This window comes from Erinaceus europaeus, unplaced genomic scaffold (assembly GCF_950295315.1).
Source record: "Erinaceus europaeus unplaced genomic scaffold, mEriEur2.1 scaffold_699, whole genome shotgun sequence".
Classification (NCBI taxonomy): Eukaryota; Metazoa; Chordata; class Mammalia; order Eulipotyphla; family Erinaceidae; genus Erinaceus; species Erinaceus europaeus.
The window spans coordinates 1-18,340 of record NW_026647343.1 but is presented as its reverse complement, the minus strand read 5'-3'; the positions used below and the strand labels follow the sequence as shown (position 1 = coordinate 18,340).

The 18,340-nt window shown below is 66.6% G+C and overlaps 1 non-coding gene across 1 annotated transcript in view; it reads left to right on the top strand.

Moving 5' to 3' along the window:
- LOC103121715 (uncharacterized) overlaps positions 1-17,201 on the top strand; it is a 62,577-nt gene extending 45,376 nt beyond the window's left edge. Inside the window, exon 3 of the transcript XR_009547940.1 lies at positions 17,085-17,201. This is a non-coding gene — a transcript (uncharacterized LOC103121715). The remainder of the gene's footprint in view (positions 1-17,084) is intronic.
- Positions 17,202-18,340: the final 1,139 nt, after the last annotated feature.

Genomic DNA, 18,340 nt, shown 5'->3' with positions numbered 1-18,340 from the left:
CCTGGGTGCTGTGCCTGGTGCTGAGAGAGGAGAGACCCCACAGCCCTGCCCACCCTCCATGGGCTCCCTGGGTGCTGTGCCTGGTGTTGAGAGAGGAGACACCCCATGCCCTGCCCACCCTCCATGGGGCTCCCTGGGTGCTTTGCAGGGTGTTGAGAGAGGAGACACCCGACAGCCCTGCCCACCCTCCATGGGGCTCCCTGGGTGCTGTGCCTGGTGCTGAGAGAGGAGACAACCCACAGCCTTGCCCACCCTGCATGGGCTCCCTGGGTGCTGTGCCTGGTGCTGAGAGAGGAGAGACCCCACAGCCCTGCCCACCCTCCATGGGCTCCCTGGGTGCTGTGCAGGGTGCTGAGAGAGGAGACACACCACTGCCCTGCCCACCCTCCATGGGCTCCCTGGTTGCTGTGCAGGGTGCTGAGAGAGGAGACACACCACAGCCCTGCCCACCCTCCATGGGCTCCCTGGGTGCTGTGCAGGGTGCTGAGAGAGGAGAGACCCCACAGCACTGCCCACCCTCCATGGGCTACCTGGGTGCTGTGCCTGGTGCTGAGAGAGGAGACACCCCACAGCCCTGCCCACCCTCCATGGGGCTCCCTGGGTGCTGTGCAGGGTGCTGAGAGAGGAGACACCCCACAGCCCTGCCCACCCTCCATGGGGCTCCCTGGGTGCTGTGCCTGGTGCTGAGAGAGGAGAGACCCCACAGCCCTGCCCACGTCCATGGGCTCCCTGGGTGCTATGCCTGGTGCTGAGAGAGGAGAGACCCCACAGCCCTGCCCACCCTCCATGGGCTCCCTGGGTGCTGTGCCTGGTGCTGAGAGAGGAGAGACCCCACAGCCCTGCCCACCCTCCATGGGCTCCCTGGGTGCTGTGCAGGGTGCTGAGAGAGGAGACACCCCACAGCCCTGCCCACCCTCCATGGGCTTCCTGGGTGCTGTGCAGGGTGCTGAGAGAGGAGAGACCCCACAGCCCTGCCCACGCTCCATGGGATCCCTGGGTGCTGTGCCTGGTGCTGAGAGAGGAGACACACCACAGCCCTGCCCACCCTCCATGGGCTCCCTGAGTGCTGTGCAGGGTGCTGAGAGAGGAGACACACCACAGCCCTGCCCACCCTCCATGGGATCCCTGGGTGCTGTGCAGGGTGCTGAGAGAGGAGAGACCCCACAGCCCTGCCCACCCTCCATGGGCTCCCTGGGTGCTGTGCCTGGTGCTGAGAGAGGAGAGACCCCACAGCCCTGCCCACCCTCCATGGGCTCCCTGGGTGCTGTGCCTGGTGCTGAGAGAGGAGACACCCCACAGCCCTGCCCACCCTCCATGGGCTCCCTGGGTGCTGTGCCTGGTGCTGAGAGAGGAGAGACCCCACAGCCCTGCCCACCCTCCATGGGCTCCTTGGGTGCTGTGCAGGGTGCTGAGAGAGGAGACACCCCACAGCCCTGCCCACCCTCCATGGGCTTCCTGGGTGCTGTGCAGGGTGCTGAGAGAGGAGAGACCCCACAGCCCTGCCCACGCTCCATGGGCTCCCTGGGTGCTGTGCCTGGTGCTGAGAGAGGAGACACACCACAGCCCTGCCCACCCTCCATGGGCTCCCTGGGTGCTGTGCAGGGTGCTGAGAGAGGAGAGACCCCACAGCCCTGCCCACCCTCCATGGGATCCCTGGGTGCTGTGCAGGGTGCTGAGAGAGTAGAGACCCCACAGCCCTGCCCACCCTCCTTGGGCTCCCTGGGTGCTGTGCCTGGTGCTGAGAGAGGAGACACCCCACAGCCCTGCCCACCCTCCATGGGGCTCCCTGGGTGCTGTGCCTGGTGCTGAGAGAGGAGAGACCCCACAGCCCTGCCCACGTCCATGGGCTCCCTGGGTGCTATGCCTGGTGCTGAGAGAGGAGAGACCCCACAGCCCTGCCCAGCCTCCATGGGCTCCCTGGGTGCTGTGCCTGGTGCTGAGAGAGGAGACACCCCACAGCCCTGCCCACCCTCCATGGGCTCCCTGGGTGCTGTGCAGGGTGCTGAGAGAGGAGACAACCCACAGCCCTGCCCACCCTCCATGGGCTCCCTGGGTGCTGTGCCTGGTGCTGAGAGAGGAGAGACCCCACAGCCCTGCCCACCCTCCATGGGCTCCCTGGGTGCTGTGCCTGGTGCTGAGAGAGGAGAGACCCCACAGCCCTGCCCACCCTCCATGGGCTCCCTGGGTGCTGTGCCTGGTGTTGAGAGAGGAGACACCCCATGCCCTGCCCACCCTCCATGGGGCTCCCTGGGTGCTTTGCAGGGTGTTGAGAGAGGAGACACCCGACAGCCCTGCCCACCCTCCATGGGGCTCCCTGGGTGCTGTGCCTGGTGCTGAGAGAGGAGACAACCCACAGCCTTGCCCACCCTGCATGGGCTCCCTGGGTGCTGTGCCTGGTGCTGAGAGAGGAGAGACCCCACAGCCCTGCCCACCCTCCATGGGCTCCCTGGGTGCTTTGCAGGGTGCTGAGAGAGGAGACACACCACTGCCCTGCCCACCCTCCATGGGCTCCCTGGGTGCTGTGGAGGGTGCTGATAGAGGAGACACCGACAGCCCTGCCCACCCTCCATGGGATCCCTGGGTGCTGTGCAGGGTGCTGAGAGAGGAGACACACCACAGCCCTGCCCACCCTCCATGGGCTCCCTGGGTGCTGTGCAGGGTGCTGAGAGAGGAGAGACCCCACAGCCCTGCCCACCCTCCATGGGCTCCCTGGGTGCTGTGCAGGGTGCTGAGAGAGGAGAGACCCCACAGCACTGCCCACCCTCCATGGGCTACCTGGGTGCTGTGCCTGATGCTGAGAGAGGAGACACCCCACAGCCCTGCCCACCCTCCATGGGGCTCCCTGGGTGCTGTGCAGGGTGCTGAGAGAGGAGACACCCCACAGCCCTGCCCACCCTCCATGGGGCTCCCTGGGTGCTGTGCCTGGTGCTGAGAGAGGAGAGACCCCACAGCCCTGCCCACGTCCATGGGCTCCCTGGGTGCTATGCCTGGTGCTGAGAGAGGAGAGACCCCACAGCCCTGCCCACCCTCCATGGGCTCCCTGGGTGCTGTGCCTGGTGCTGAGAGAGGAGAGACCCCACAGCCCTGCCCACCCTCCATGGGCTCCCTGGGTGCTGTGCAGGGTGCTGAGAGAGGAGACACCCCACAGCCCTGCCCACCCTCCATGGGCTTCCTGGGTGCTGTGCAGGGTGCTGAGAGAGGAGAGACCCCACAGCCCTGCCCACCCTCCATGGGATCCCTGGGTGCTGTGCCTGGTGCTGAGAGAGGAGACACACCACAGCCCTGCCCACCCTCCATGGGCTCCCTGAGTGCTGTGCAGGGTGCTGAGAGAGGAGAGACCCCACAGCCCTGCCCACCCTCCATGGGATCCCTGGGTGCTGTGCAGGGTGCTGAGAGAGGAGAGACCCCACAGCCCTGCCCACCCTCCATGGGCTCCCTGGGTGCTGTGCCTGGTGCTGAGAGAGGAGACACCCCACAGCCCTGCCCACCCTCCATGGGCTCCCTGGGTGCTGTGCCTGGTGCTGAGAGAGGAGAGACCCCACAGCCCTGCCCACCCTCCATGGGCTCCCTGGGTGCTGTGCCTGGTGCTGAGAGAGGAGAGACCCCACAGCCCTGCCCACCCTCCATGGGCTCCCTGGGTGCTGTGCCTGGTGCTGAGAGAGGAGACACCCCACAGCCCTGCCCACCCTCCATGGGGCTCCCTGGGTGCTGTGCAGGGTGCTGAGAGAGGAGACACCCCACAGCCCTGCCCACCCTCCATGGGCTCCCTGGGTGCTGTGCAGGGTGCTGAGAGAGGAGACACCCCACAGCCCTGCCCACCCTCCATGGGCTCCCTGGGTGCTGTGCAGGGTGCTGAGAGAGGAGAGACCCCACAGCCCTGCCCACCCTCCATGGGCTCCCTGGGTGCTGTGCCTGGTGCTGAGAGAGGAGACACACCACAGCCCTGCCCACCCTCCATGGGGCTCCCTGGGTGCTGTGCAGGGTGCTGAGAGAGGAGAGACCCCACAGCCCTGCCCACCCTCCATGGGCTCCCTGGGTGCTGTGCCTGGTGCTGAGAGAGGAGAGACCCCACAGCCCTGCCCACCCTCCATGGGCTCCCTGGGTGCTGTGCCTGGTGCTGAGAGAGGAGACACCCCACAGCCCTGCCCACCCTCCATGGGCTCACTGGGTGCTGTGCCTGGTGCTGAGAGAGGAGAGACCCCACAGCCCTGCCCACCCTCCATGGGCTCCCTGGGTGCTGTGCCTGGTGCTGAGAGAGGAGAGACCCCACAGCCCTGCCCACCCTCCATGGGCTCCCTGGGTGCTGTGCCTGGTGCTGAGAGAGGAGACACCCCACAGCCCTGCCCACCCTCCATGGGGCTCCCTGGGTGCTGTGCAGGGTGCTGAGAGAGGAAACACCCCACAGCCCTGCCCACCCTCCATGGGCTCCCTGGGTGCTGTGCAGGGTGCTGAGAGAGGAGACACCCCACAGCACTGCCCACCCTCCATGGGCTCCCTGGGTGCTGTCCAGGGTGCTGAGAGAGGAGAGACCCCACAGCCCTGCCCACCCTCCATGGGCTCCCTGGGTGCTGTGCCTGGTGCTGAGAGAGGAGACACACCACAGCCCTGCCCACCCTCCATGGGCTCCCTGGGTGCTGTGCAGGGTGCTGAGAGAGGAGAGACCCCACAGCCCTGCCCACCCTCCATGGGCTCCCTGGGTGCTGTGCCTGGTGCTGAGAGAGGAGAGACCCCACAGCCCTGCCCACCCTCCATGGGCTCCCTGGGTGCTGTGCCTGGTGCTGAGAGAGGAGACACCCCACAGCCCTGCCCACCCTCCATGGGGCTCCCTGGGTGCTGTGCAGGGTGCTGAGAGAGGAGACACCCCACAGCCCTGCCCACCCTCCATGGGGCTCCCTGGGTGCTGTGCCTGGTGCTGAGAGAGGAGAGACCCCACAGCCCTGCCCACGTCCATGGGCTCCCTGGGTGCTATGCCTGGTGCTGAGAGAGGAGAGACCCCACAGCCCTGCCCACCCTCCATGGGCTCCCTGGGTGCTGTGCCTGGTGCTGAGAGAGGAGACACCCCACAGCCCTGCCCACCCTCCATGGGCTCCCTGGGTGCTGTGCCTGGTGCTGAGAGAGGAGAGACCCCACAGCCCTGCCCACCCTCCATGGGCTCCTTGGGTGCTGTGCAGGGTGCTGAGAGAGGAGACACCCCACAGCCCTGCCCACCCTCCATGGGCTTCCTGGGTGCTGTGCAGGGTGCTGAGAGAGGAGAGACCCCACAGCCCTGCCCACGCTCCATGGGCTCCCTGGGTGCTGTGCCTGGTGCTGAGAGAGGAGACACACCACAGCCCTGCCCACCCTCCATGGGCTCCCTGGGTGCTGTGCAGGGTGCTGAGAGAGGAGAGACCCCACAGCCCTGCCCACCCTCCATGGGATCCCTGGGTGCTGTGCAGGGTGCTGAGAGAGTAGAGACCCCACAGCCCTGCCCACCCTCCATGGGCTCCCTGGGTGCTGTGCCTGGTGCTGAGAGAGGAGACACCCCACAGCCCTGCCCACCCTCCATGGGGCTCCCTGGGTGCTGTGCCTGGTGCTGAGAGAGGAGAGACCCCACAGCCCTGCCCACGTCCATGGGCTCCCTGGGTGCTATGCCTGGTGCTGAGAGAGGAGAGACCCCACAGCCTTGCCCACCCTCCATGGGCTCCCTGGGTGCTGTGCCTGGTGCTGAGAGAGGAGACACCCCACAGCCCTGCCCACGTCCATGGGCTCCCTGGGTGCTATGCCTGGTGCTGAGAGAGGAGAGACCCCACAGCCCTGCCCAGCCTCCATGGGCTCCCTGGGTGCTGTGCCTGGTGCTGAGAGAGGAGACACCCCACAGCCCTGCCCACCCTCCATGGGCTCCCTGGGTGCTGTGCAGGGTGCTGAGAGAGGAGACAACCCACAGCCCTGCCCACCCTCCATGGGCTCCCTGGGTGCTGTGCCTGGTGCTGAGAGAGGAGAGACCCCACAGCCCTGCCCACCCTCCATGGGCTCCCTGGGTGCTGTGCCTGGTGCTGAGAGAGGAGAGACCCCACAGCCCTGCCCACCCTCCATGGGCTCCCTGGGTGCTGTGCCTGGTGTTGAGAGAGGAGACACCCCATGCCCTGCCCACCCTCCATGGGGCTCCCTGGGTGCTTTGCAGGGTGTTGAGAGAGGAGACACCCGACAGCCCTGCCCACCCTCCATGGGGCTCCCTGGGTGCTGTGCCTGGTGCTGAGAGAGGAGACAACCCACAGCCTTGCCCACCCTGCATGGGCTCCCTGGGTGCTGTGCCTGGTGCTGAGAGAGGAGAGACCCCACAGCCCTGCCCACCCTCCATGGGCTCCCTGGGTGCTGTGCAGGGTGCTGAGAGAGGAGACACACCACTGCCCTGCCCACCCTCCATGGGCTCCCTGGGTGCTGTGGAGGGTGCTGATAGAGGAGACACCCCACAGCCCTGCCCACCCTCCATGGGATCCCTGGGTGCTGTGCAGGGTGCTGAGAGAGGAGACACACCACAGCCCTGCCCACCCTCCATGGGCTCCCTGGGTGCTGTGCAGGGTGCTGAGAGAGGAGAGACCCCACAGCCCTGCCCACCCTCCATGGGCTCCCTGGGTGCTGTGCAGGGTGCTGAGAGAGGAGAGACCCCACAGCACTGCCCACCCTCCATGGGCTACCTGGGTGCTGTGCCTGATGCTGAGAGAGGAGACACCCCACAGCCCTGCCCACCCTCCATGGGGCTCCCTGGGTGCTGTGCAGGGTGCTGAGAGAGGAGACACCCCACAGCCCTGCCCACCCTCCATGGGGCTCCCTGGGTGCTGTGCCTGGTGCTGAGAGAGGAGAGACCCCACAGCCCTGCCCACGTCCATGGGCTCCCTGGGTGCTATGCCTGGTGCTGAGAGAGGAGAGACCCCACAGCCCTGCCCACCCTCCATGGGCTCCCTGGGTGCTGTGCCTGGTGCTGAGAGAGGAGAGACCCCACAGCCCTGCCCACCCTCCATGGGCTCCCTGGGTGCTGTGCAGGGTGCTGAGAGAGGAGACACCCCACAGCCCTGCCCACCCTCCATGGGCTTCCTGGGTGCTGTGCAGGGTGCTGAGAGAGGAGAGACCCCACAGCCCTGCCCACCCTCCATGGGATCCCTGGGTGCTGTGCCTGGTGCTGAGAGAGGAGACACACCACAGCCCTGCCCACCCTCCATGGGCTCCCTGAGTGCTGTGCAGGGTGCTGAGAGAGGAGAGACCCCACAGCCCTGCCCACCCTCCATGGGATCCCTGGGTGCTGTGCAGGGTGCTGAGAGAGGAGAGACCCCACAGCCCTGCCCACCCTCCATGGGCTCCCTGGGTGCTGTGCCTGGTGCTGAGAGAGGAGACACCCCACAGCCCTGCCCACCCTCCATGGGCTCCCTGGGTGCTGTGCCTGGTGCTGAGAGAGGAGAGACCCCACAGCCCTGCCCACCCTCCATGGGCTCCCTGGGTGCTGTGCCTGGTGCTGAGAGAGGAGAGACCCCACAGCCCTGCCCACCCTCCATGGGCTCCCTGGGTGCTGTGCCTGGTGCTGAGAGAGGAGACACCCCACAGCCCTGCCCACCCTCCATGGGGCTCCCTGGGTGCTGTGCAGGGTGCTGAGAGAGGAGACACCCCACAGCCCTGCCCACCCTCCATGGGCTCCCTGGGTGCTGTGCAGGGTGCTGAGAGAGGAGACACCCCACAGCCCTGCCCACCCTCCATGGGCTCCCTGGGTGCTGTGCAGGGTGCTGAGAGAGGAGAGACCCCACAGCCCTGCCCACCCTCCATGGGCTCCCTGGGTGCTGTGCCTGGTGCTGAGAGAGGAGACACACCACAGCCCTGCCCACCCTCCATGGGCTCCCTGGGTGCTGTGCAGGGTGCTGAGAGAGGAGAGACCCCACAGCCCTGCCCACCCTCCATGGGCTCCCTGGGTGCTGTGCCTGGTGCTGAGAGAGGAGAGACCCCACAGCCCTGCCCACCCTCCATGGGCTCCCTGGGTGCTGTGCCTGGTGCTGAGAGAGGAGACACCCCACAGCCCTGCCCACCCTCCATGGGCTCACTGGGTGCTGTGCCTGGTGCTGAGAGAGGAGAGACCCCACAGCCCTGCCCACCCTCCATGGGCTCCCTGGGTGCTGTGCCTGGTGCTGAGAGAGGAGAGACCCCACAGCCCTGCCCACCCTCCATGGGCTCCCTGGGTGCTGTGCCTGGTGCTGAGAGAGGAGACACCCCACAGCCCTGCCCACCCTCCATGGGGCTCCCTGGGTGCTGTGCAGGGTGCTGAGAGAGGAAACACCCCACAGCCCTGCCCACCCTCCATGGGCTCCCTGGGTGCTGTGCAGGGTGCTGAGAGAGGAGACACCCCACAGCACTGCCCACCCTCCATGGGCTCCCTGGGTGCTGTCCAGGGTGCTGAGAGAGGAGAGACCCCACAGCCCTGCCCACCCTCCATGGGCTCCCTGGGTGCTGTGCCTGGTGCTGAGAGAGGAGACACACCACAGCCCTGCCCACCCTCCATGGGCTCCCTGGGTGCTGTGCAGGGTGCTGAGAGAGGAGAGACCCCACAGCCCTGCCCACCCTCCATGGGCTCCCTGGGTGCTGTGCCTGGTGCTGAGAGAGGAGAGACCCCACAGCCCTGCCCACCCTCCATGGGCTCCCTGGGTGCTGTGCCTGGTGCTGAGAGAGGAGACACCCCACAGCCCTGCCCACCCTCCATGGGGCTCCCTGGGTGCTGTGCAGGGTGCTGAGAGAGGAGACACCCCACAGCCCTGCCCACCCTCCATGGGGCTCCCTGGGTGCTGTGCCTGGTGCTGAGAGAGGAGAGACCCCACAGCCCTGCCCACGTCCATGGGCTCCCTGGGTGCTATGCCTGGTGCTGAGAGAGGAGAGACCCCACAGCCCTGCCCACCCTCCATGGGCTCCCTGGGTGCTGTGCCTGGTGCTGAGAGAGGAGACACCCCACAGCCCTGCCCACCCTCCATGGGCTCCCTGGGTGCTGTGCCTGGTGCTGAGAGAGGAGAGACCCCACAGCCCTGCCCACCCTCCATGGGCTCCTTGGGTGCTGTGCAGGGTGCTGAGAGAGGAGACACCCCACAGCCCTGCCCACCCTCCATGGGCTTCCTGGGTGCTGTGCAGGGTGCTGAGAGAGGAGAGACCCCACAGCCCTGCCCACGCTCCATGGGCTCCCTGGGTGCTGTGCCTGGTGCTGAGAGAGGAGACACACCACAGCCCTGCCCACCCTCCATGGGCTCCCTGGGTGCTGTGCAGGGTGCTGAGAGAGGAGAGACCCCACAGCCCTGCCCACCCTCCATGGGATCCCTGGGTGCTGTGCAGGGTGCTGAGAGAGTAGAGACCCCACAGCCCTGCCCACCCTCCATGGGCTCCCTGGGTGCTGTGCCTGGTGCTGAGAGAGGAGACACCCCACAGCCCTGCCCACCCTCCATGGGGCTCCCTGGGTGCTGTGCCTGGTGCTGAGAGAGGAGAGACCCCACAGCCCTGCCCACGTCCATGGGCTCCCTGGGTGCTATGCCTGGTGCTGAGAGAGGAGAGACCCCACAGCCTTGCCCACCCTCCATGGGCTCCCTGGGTGCTGTGCCTGGTGCTGAGAGAGGAGACACCCCACAGCCCTGCCCACGTCCATGGGCTCCCTGGGTGCTATGCCTGGTGCTGAGAGAGGAGAGACCCCACAGCCCTGCCCACCCTCCATGGGCTCCCTGGGTGCTGTGCCTGGTGCTGAGAGAGGAGACACCCCACAGCCCTGCCCACCCTCCATGGGCTCCCTGGGTGCTGTGCCTGGTGCTGAGAGAGGAGAGACCCCACAGCCCTGCCCACCCTCCATGGGTTCCCTGGGTGCTGTGCAGGGTGCTGAGAGAGGAGACACCCCACAGCCCTGCCCACCCTCCATGGGCTTCCTGGGTGCTGTGCAGGGTGCTGAGAGAGGAGAGACCCCACAGCCCTGCCCACGCTCCATGGGCTCCCTGGGTGCTGTGCGTGGTGCTGAGAGAGAAGAGACCCCTCAGCCCTGCCCACCCTCCATGGGGCTCCCTGGATGCTGTGCAGGGTGCTGAGAGAGGAGACACCCCACAGCCCTGCCCACCCTCCATGGGGCTCCCTGGGTGCTGTGCCTGGTGCTGAGAGAGGAGAGACCCCACAGCCCTGCCCACCCTCCAAGGGCTCCCTGGGTACTGTGCCTGGTGCTGAGAGAGGAGACACCCCACAGCCCTGCCCACCCTCCATGGGGCTCCCTGGGTGCTGTGCAGGGTGCTGAGAGAGGAGACACCCCACAGCCCTGCCCACCCTCCATGGGGCTCCCTGGGTGCTGTGCCTGGTGCTGAGAGAGGAGAGACCCCACAGCCCTGCCCACCCTCCATGGGCTCCCTGGGTGCTGTGCCTGGTGCTGAGAGAGGAGACACCCCACAGCCCTGCCCAGCCTCCATGGGCTCCCTGGGTGCTGTGCCTGGTGCTGAGAGAGGAGAGACCCCACAGCCCTGCCCACCCTCCATGGGTTCCCTGGGTGCTGTGCCTGGTGCTGAGAGAGGAGAGACCCCACAGCCCTGCCCACCTTCCATGGGCTCCCTGGGTGCTGTGCCTGGTGCTGAGAGAGGAGACACCCCACAGCCCTGACCACCCTCCATGGGGCTCCCTGGGTGCTGTGCAGGGTGCTGAGAGAGGAGAGACCCCACATCCCTGCCCACCCTCCATGGGATCCCTGGGTGCTGTGCAGGGTGCTGAGAGAGGAGAGACCCCACAGCCCTGCCCACCCTCCATGGGCTCCCTGGGTGCTGTGCCTGGTGCTGAGAGAGGAGACACACCACAGCCCTGCCCACCCTCCATGGGCTCCCTGGGTGCTGTGCCTGGTGCTGAGAGAGGAGAGACCCCACAGCCCTGCCCACCCTCCATGGGCTCCCTGGGTGCTGTGCAGGGTGCTGAGAGAGGAGAGACCCCACAGCCCTGCCCACCCTCCATGGGCTCCCTGGGTGCTGTGCAGGGTGCTGAGAGAGGAGAGACCCCACAGCCCTGCCCACCCTCCATGGGCTCCCTGGGTGCTGTGCCTGGTGCTGAGAGAGGAGACACCCCACAGCCCTGCCCACCCTCCATGGGGCTCCCTGGGTGCTGTGCAGGGTCCTGAGAGAGGAGACACCCCACAGCCCTGCCCACCCTCCATGGGGCTCCCTGGTTGCTGTGCAGGGTGCTGAGAGAGGAGACACCCCACAGCCCTGCCCACCCTCCATGGGCTCCCTGGGTGCTGTGCCTGGTGCTGAGAGAGGAGACACCCCACAGCCCTGCCCAACCTCCTTGGGGCTTCCTGGGTGCTGTGCAGGGTGCTGAGAGAGGAGACACCCCACTGCCCTGCCCAACCTCCATGGGGCTCCCTGGGTGCTGTGCCTGGTGCTGAGAGAGGAGAGACCCCACAGCCCTGCCCACCCTCCATGGGCTCCCTGGGTGCTGTGCCTGGTGCTGAGAGAGGAGACACCCCACAGCCCTGCCCACGTCCATGGGCTCCCTGGGTGCTATGCCTGGTGCTGAGAGAGGAGAGACCCCACAGCCCTGCCCACCCTCCATGGGCTCCCTGGGTGCTGTGCCTGGTGCTGAGAGAGGAGACACCCCACAGCCCTGCCCACCCTCCATGGGCTTCCTGGGTGCTGTGCAGGGTGCTGAGAGAGGAGAGACCCCACAGACCTGCCCACGCTCCATGGGCTCCCTGGGTGCTGTGCCTGGTGCTGAGAGAGGAGACACACCACAGCCCTGCCCACCCTCCATGGGCTCCCTGGGTGCTGTGCCTGGTGCTGAGAGAGGAGACACCCCACAGCCCTGCCCACCCTCCATGGGGCTCCCTGGGTGCTGTGCAGGGTGCTGAGAGAGGAGACACCCCACAGCCCTGCCCACCCTCCATGGGACTCCCTGGGTGCTGTGCCTGGTGCTGAGAGAGGAGACACCCCACAGCCCTGCCCACCCTCCATGGGCTCCCTGGGTGCTGTGCCTGGTGCTGAGAGAGGAGACACCCCACAGCCCTGCCCAACCTCCATGGGCTCCCTGGGTGCTGTGCCTGGTGCTTAGAGAGGAGAGACCCCACAGCCCTGCCCACCCTCCATGGGCTCCCTGGGTGCTGTGCCTGGTGCTGAGAGAGGAGACACCCCACAGCCCTGCCCACCCTCCATGGGGCTCCCTGGGTGCTGTGCAGGGTGCTGAGAGAGGAGACACCCCACAGCCCTGCCCACCCTCCATGGGACTCCCTGGGTGCTGTGCCTGGTGCTGAGAGAGGAGAGACCCCACAGCCCTGCCCACCCTCCATGGGCTCCCTGGGTGCTGTGCCTGGTGCTGAGAGAGGAGACACCCCACAGCCCTGCCCACCCTCCATGGGCTTCCTGGGTGCTGTGCCTGGTGCTGAGAGAGGAGAGACCCCACAGCCCTGCCCACGCTCCATGGGCTCCCTGGGTGCTGTGCCTGGTGCTGAGAGAGGAGAGACCCCACAGCCCTGCCCACCCTCCATGGGCTCCCTGGGTGCTGTGCAGGGTGCTGAGAGAGGAGAGACCCCACAGCCCTGCCCACCCTCCATGGGATCCCTGGGTGCTGTGCACGGTGCTGAGAGAGGAGAGACCCCACAGCCCTGCCCACCCTCCATGGGCTCCCTGGGTGCTGTGCCTGGTGCTGAGAGAGGAGACACCCCACAGCCCTGCCCACCCTCCATGGGGCTCCCTGGGTGCTGTGCCTGGTGCTGAGAGAGGAGAGACCCCACAGCCCTGCCCACGTCCATGGGCTCCCTGGGTGCTATGCCTGGTGCTGAGAGAGGAGAGACCCCACAGCCTTGCCCACCCTCCATGGGCTCCCTGGGTGCTGTGCCTGGTGCTGAGAGAGGAGACACCCCACAGCCCTGCCCACGTCCATGGGCTCCCTGGGTGCTATGCCTGGTGCTGAGAGAGGAGAGACCCCACAGCCCTGCCCACCCTCCATGGGCTCCCTGGGTGCTGTGCCTGGTGCTGAGAGAGGAGACACCCCACAGCCCTGCCCACCCTCCATGGGCTCCCTGGGTGCTGTGCCTGGTGCTGAGAGAGGAGAGACCCCACAGCCCTGCCCACCCTCCATGGGTTCCCTGGGTGCTGTGCAGGGTGCTGAGAGAGGAGACACCCCACAGCCCTGCCCACCCTCCATGGGCTTCCTGGGTGCTGTGCAGGGTGCTGAGAGAGGAGAGACCCCACAGCCCTGCCCACGCTCCATGGGCTCCCTGGGTGCTGTGCCTGGTGCTGAGAGAGAAGAGACCCCTCAGCCCTGCCCACCCTCCATGGGGCTCCCTGGGTGCTGTGCAGGGTGCTGAGAGAGGAGACACCCCACAGCCCTGCCCACCCTCCATGGGGCTCCCTGGGTGCTGTGCCTGGTGCTGAGAGAGGAGAGATCCCACAGCCCTGCCCACCCTCCATGGGCTCCCTGGGTGCTGTGCCTGGTGCTGAGAGAGGAGACACCCCACAGCCCTGCCCACCCTCCATGGGGCTCCCTGGGCGCTGTGCAGGGTGCTGAGAGAGGAGACACCCCACAGCCCTGCCCACCCTCCATGGGGCTCCCTGGGTGCTGTGCCTGGTGCTGAGAGAGGAGAGACCCCACAGCCCTGCCCACCCTCCATGGGCTCCCTGGGTGCTGTGCCTGGTGCTGAGAGAGGAGACACCCTACAGCCCTGCCCACCCTCCATGGGCTCCCTGGGTGCTGTGCCTGGTGCTGAGAGAGGAGAGACCCCACAGCCCTGCCCACCCTCCATGGGTTCCCTGGGTGCTGTGCCTGGTGCTGAGAGAGGAGAGACCCCACAGCCCTGCCCACCCTCCATGGGCTCCCTGGGTGCTGTGCCTGGTGCTGAGAGAGGAGACACCCCACAGCCCTGCCCACCCTCCATGGGGCTCCCTGGGTGCTGTGCAGGGTGCTGAGAGAGGAGAGACCCCACAGCCCTGCCCACCCTCCATGGGATCCCTGGGTGCTGTGCAGGGTGCTGAGAGAGGAGAGACCCCACAGCCCTGCCCACCCTCCATGGGCTCCCTTGGTGCTGTGCCTGGTGCTGAGAGAGGAGACACACCACAGCCCTGCCCACCCTCCATGGGGCTCCCTGGGTGCTGTGCCTGGTGCTGAGAGAGGAGACACCCCACAGCCCTGCCCACCCTCCATGGGCTCCCTGGGTGCTGTGCCTGGTGCTGAGAGAGGAGACACCCCACAGCCCTGTCCACCCTCCATGGGCTCCCTGGGTGCTGTGCCTGGTGCTGAGAGAGGAGACACCCCACAGCCCTGCCCACCCTCCATGGGCTCCCTGGGTGCTGTGCCTGGTGCTGAGAGAGGAGAGACCCCACAGCCCTGCCCACCCTCCATGGGTTCCCTGGGTGTTGTGCCTGGTGCTGAGAGAGGAGAGACCCCACAGCCCTGCCCACCCTCCATGGGCTCCCTGGGTGCTGTGCCTGGTGCTGAGAGAGGAGACACCCCACAGCCCTGCCCACCCTCCATGGGGCTCCCTGGGTGCTGTGCAGGGTGCTGAGAGAGGAGACACCCCACAGCCCTGCCCACCCTCCATGGGGCTCCCTGGGTGCTGTGCCTGGTGCTGAGAGAGGAGACACCCCACAGCCCTGCCCACCCTCCATGGGCTCCCTGGGTGCTGTGCCTGGTGCTGAGAGAGGAGAGACCCCACAGCCCTGCCCACCCTCCATGGGCTCCCTGGGTGCTGTGCCTGGTGTTGAGAGAGGAGAGACCCCACAGCCCTGCCCACCCTCCATGGGCTCCCTGGGTGCTGTGCAGGGTGCTGAGAGAGGAGACACACCACAGCCCTGCCCACCCTCCATGGGCTCCCTGGGTGCTGTGCCTGGTGCTGAGAGAGGAGAGACCCCACAGCCCTGCCCACCCTCCATGGGCTCCCTGGGTGCTGTGCAGGGTGCTGAGAGAGGAGAGACCCCACAGCCCTGCCCACCCTCCATGGGCTCCCTGGGTGCTGTGTCTGGTGCTGAGAGAGGAGAGACCCCACAGCCCTGCCCACCCTCCATGGGGCTCCCTGGGTGCTGTGCCTGGTGCTGAGAGAGGAGAGACCCCACAGCCCTGCCCACCCTCCATGGGCTCCCTGGGTGCTATGCCTGGTGCTGAGAGAGGAGACACCCCACAGCCCTGCCCACGTCCATGGGCTCCCTGGGTGCTATGCCTGGTGCTGAGAGAGGAGAGACCCCACAGCCCTGCCCACCCTCCATGGGCTCCCTGGGTGCTGTGCCTGGTGCTGAGAGAGGAGACACCCCACAACCCTGCCCACCCTCCATGGGCTCCCTGGGTGCTGTGCAGGGTGCTGAGAGAGGAGACACCCCACAGCCCTGCCCACCCTCCATGGGCTCCCTGGGTGCTGTGCCTGGTGCTGAGAGAGGAGAGACCCCACAGCCCTGCCCACCCTCCATGGGCTCCCTGGGTGCTGTGCAGGGTGCTGAGAGAGGAGACACCCCACAGCCCTGCCCACCCTCCATGGGCTCCCTGGGTGCTGTTCAGGGTGCTGAGAGAGGAGACACCCCACAGCCCTGCCCACCCTCCATGGGCTCCCTGGGTGCTGTGCCTGGTGCTGAGAGAGGAGACACCCCACAGCCCTGCCCACCCTCCATGGGGCTCCCTGGGTGCTGTGCAGGGTGCTGAGAGAGGAGACACCCCACAGCCCTGCCCACCCTCCATGGGGCTCCCTGGGTGCTGTGCAGGGTGCTGAGAGAGGAGAGACCCCACAGCCCTGCCCACCCTCCATGGGCTCCCTGGGTGCTGTGCCTGGTGCTGAGAGAGGAGACACCCCACAGCCCTGCCCACCCTCCTTGGGGCTCCCTGGGTGCTGTGCAGGGTGCTGAGAGAGGAGACACCCCACAGCCCTGCCCACCCTCCATGGGCTCCCTGGGTGCTGTGCCTGGTGCTGAGAGAGGAGACACCCCACAGCCCTGCCCACCCTCCATGGGCTCCCTGGGTGCTGTGCAGGGTGCTGAGAGAGGAGTCACCCCACAGCCCTACCCACCCTCCATGGGCTCCCTGGGTGCTGTGCAGGGTGCTGAGAGAGGAGACACCCCACAGCCCTGCCCACCCTCCATGGGCTCCCTGGGTGCTGTGCCTGGTGCTGAGAGAGGAGACACCCCACAGCCCTGCCCACCCTCCATGGGCTCCCTGGGTGCTGTGCAGGGTGCTGAGAGAGGAGACACCCCACAGCCCTGCCCACCCTCCATGGGCTCCCTGGGTGCTGTGCAGGGTGCTGAGAGAGGAGAGACCCTACAGCCCTGCCCACCCTCCATGGGCTCCCTGGGTGCTGTGCCTGGTGCTGAGAGAGGAGAGACCCCACAGCCCTGCCCACCCTCCATGGGCTCCCTGGGTGCTGTGCAGGGTGCTGAGAGAGGAGACACACCACAGCCCTGCCCACCCTCCATGGGCTCCCTGGGTGCTGTGCAGGGTGCTGAGAGAGGAGAGACCCCACAGCCCTGCCCACCCTCCATGGGCTCCCTGGGTGCTGTGCCTGGTGCTGAGAGAGGAGACACCCCACATCCCTGCCCACCCTCCATGGACTCCCTGGGTGCTGTGCAGGGTGCTGAGAGAGGAGACACCCCACAGCCCTGCCCACACTCCATGGGCTCCCTGGGTGCTGTGCAGGGTGCTGAGAGAGGAGAGACCCACAGCCCTGCCCACCCTCCATGGGCTCCCTGGGTGCTGTGCCTGGTGCTGAGAGAGGAGAGACCCCACAGCCCTGCCCACCCTCCATGGGGCTCCCTGGGTGCTGTGCAGGGTGCTGAGAGAGGAGAGACCCCACAGCCCTGCCCACCCTGCATGGAGTCCCCCAACCACCCGCCATGCTGTCTGTGGTGCTGCCGTGTGCTCCCTCCCTTTGCGAGGCCTTGCTGTGCTAGGTGAATCAGCCCCTGGCCTGCTGTGGAAGGCTTTCTCACCTGCTCCCTGTGGGCAGCCGGGCAGGGCATCCTCCGGGCAGGTGTACGGGCAGCCCTGCCGCAGGGCCACCGCACCCTCCTCCTGGGCTTCTGTCTGACGGAGCCGAGGTCCAGGGCCTCTCGTGACCGCTGGCCCTTATGCTTTTTGGTGACAATGCGATTCTTTGTTGAAAGCAGACAGAAGAAGGGGCTGAGGAGGGTGCAGAAGGGGAGCCGGAAGCAGAAGATGCAGAGGCTGGAGGAGAGGAGGGAGAGGACGCCTAGGCCTGGCGACCCAGCTCCAGTGTCCAGGTACCCCACTCACTGAGTGCTGACTGTGCCAGCTTTGTCTGCTCTCCCTCTCTCTCCCTTTCTCTTTTTTCCCTCCCTTTCTCCATCCTTTCTCTCCCTCCCTGCTTCTCTCTCCCTGTTTTACTCCGTCTTCCTTTCCCTGCCTCTCCCTTTCCTTTCTCTCTCCCTCTCCCTCTTCTCTCTCTTCTTTTTCCTCTCTCCTCCTCTCCCTCCACCTCCCTTTCTCTCCCTCTCTCTCCTCTTATCTCCTCTCCCTCTTTCTCCTCTCCCTCTCCTTCCCTTTCTCTCCTCACCTTCTCTCTCCCTTTCTCTCCTCTCCCTCCCTTTCTCTCCTCTCCCTCCCTTTCTCTCCTCTCCTCTCCCTCTCTCTCCGCTCCCTCTCCCTCCCTCTCTCTCTTCTCGTCCCTCTCTCTTCTTTCCTTGCCCCTCCCTTTCTTTCCTCTCTCTCCCTTTCTCTCCTATCCCTGTCTCTCCCTCTCTCTCCTCTCCCTCTCTCTCCTCTCCCTCTCTCTCCTCTCCCTCTCTCTCCTCTCCCTCTCTCTCCCTTTCTCTCCTCTCCTTCTCCCTCCCTCTCTCTCCTCTCCCTTCCTCTCTCTCTTCTCCCTCTCTCTCCCTTTCTTTCCTCTCCCTCCCTCTCTCTCCTATCCCTGTCTCTCCCTCTCTCTCTCCTCTCCCTCTCTCTCTCTCCCTCTCTCTCCTCCCCCTCTCTCTCCTCTCCCCTCTCTCTCCCTTTCTCTCCTCTCCTTCTCCCTCCCTCTCTCTCCTCTCCCTTCCTCTCTCTCTTCTCCCTCTCTCTCCCTTTCTTTCCTCTCCCTTCCTTTCTCTCCTCTCCCCCCTCTCCCTTTCTCTCCTCTCCTTCTCCCTCCCTCTCTTCCTCTCCCTCTCTCTCCCTTTCTTTCCTCTCCCTCCCTTTCTCTCCTCTCCCCCTCTCTCTTCCTTTCTCTCCTCTCCTCCTCTCTCTCTTTCTCTCCTCTCCCTCTCTCTCCCTTTTTCTCCTCTCCCTCTCTCTCTCTGACTTCTAATCCCTTTCTGGACCCTCCCAGCTGGAAAAGTCTCAACCTCGGGCACATCTTGGTTCTGACTTCCAGGAAGAAGCCTTCTGTTTGAGGCAGGGCAGTCAGTGGGTTTTGTGCTTATTTCCC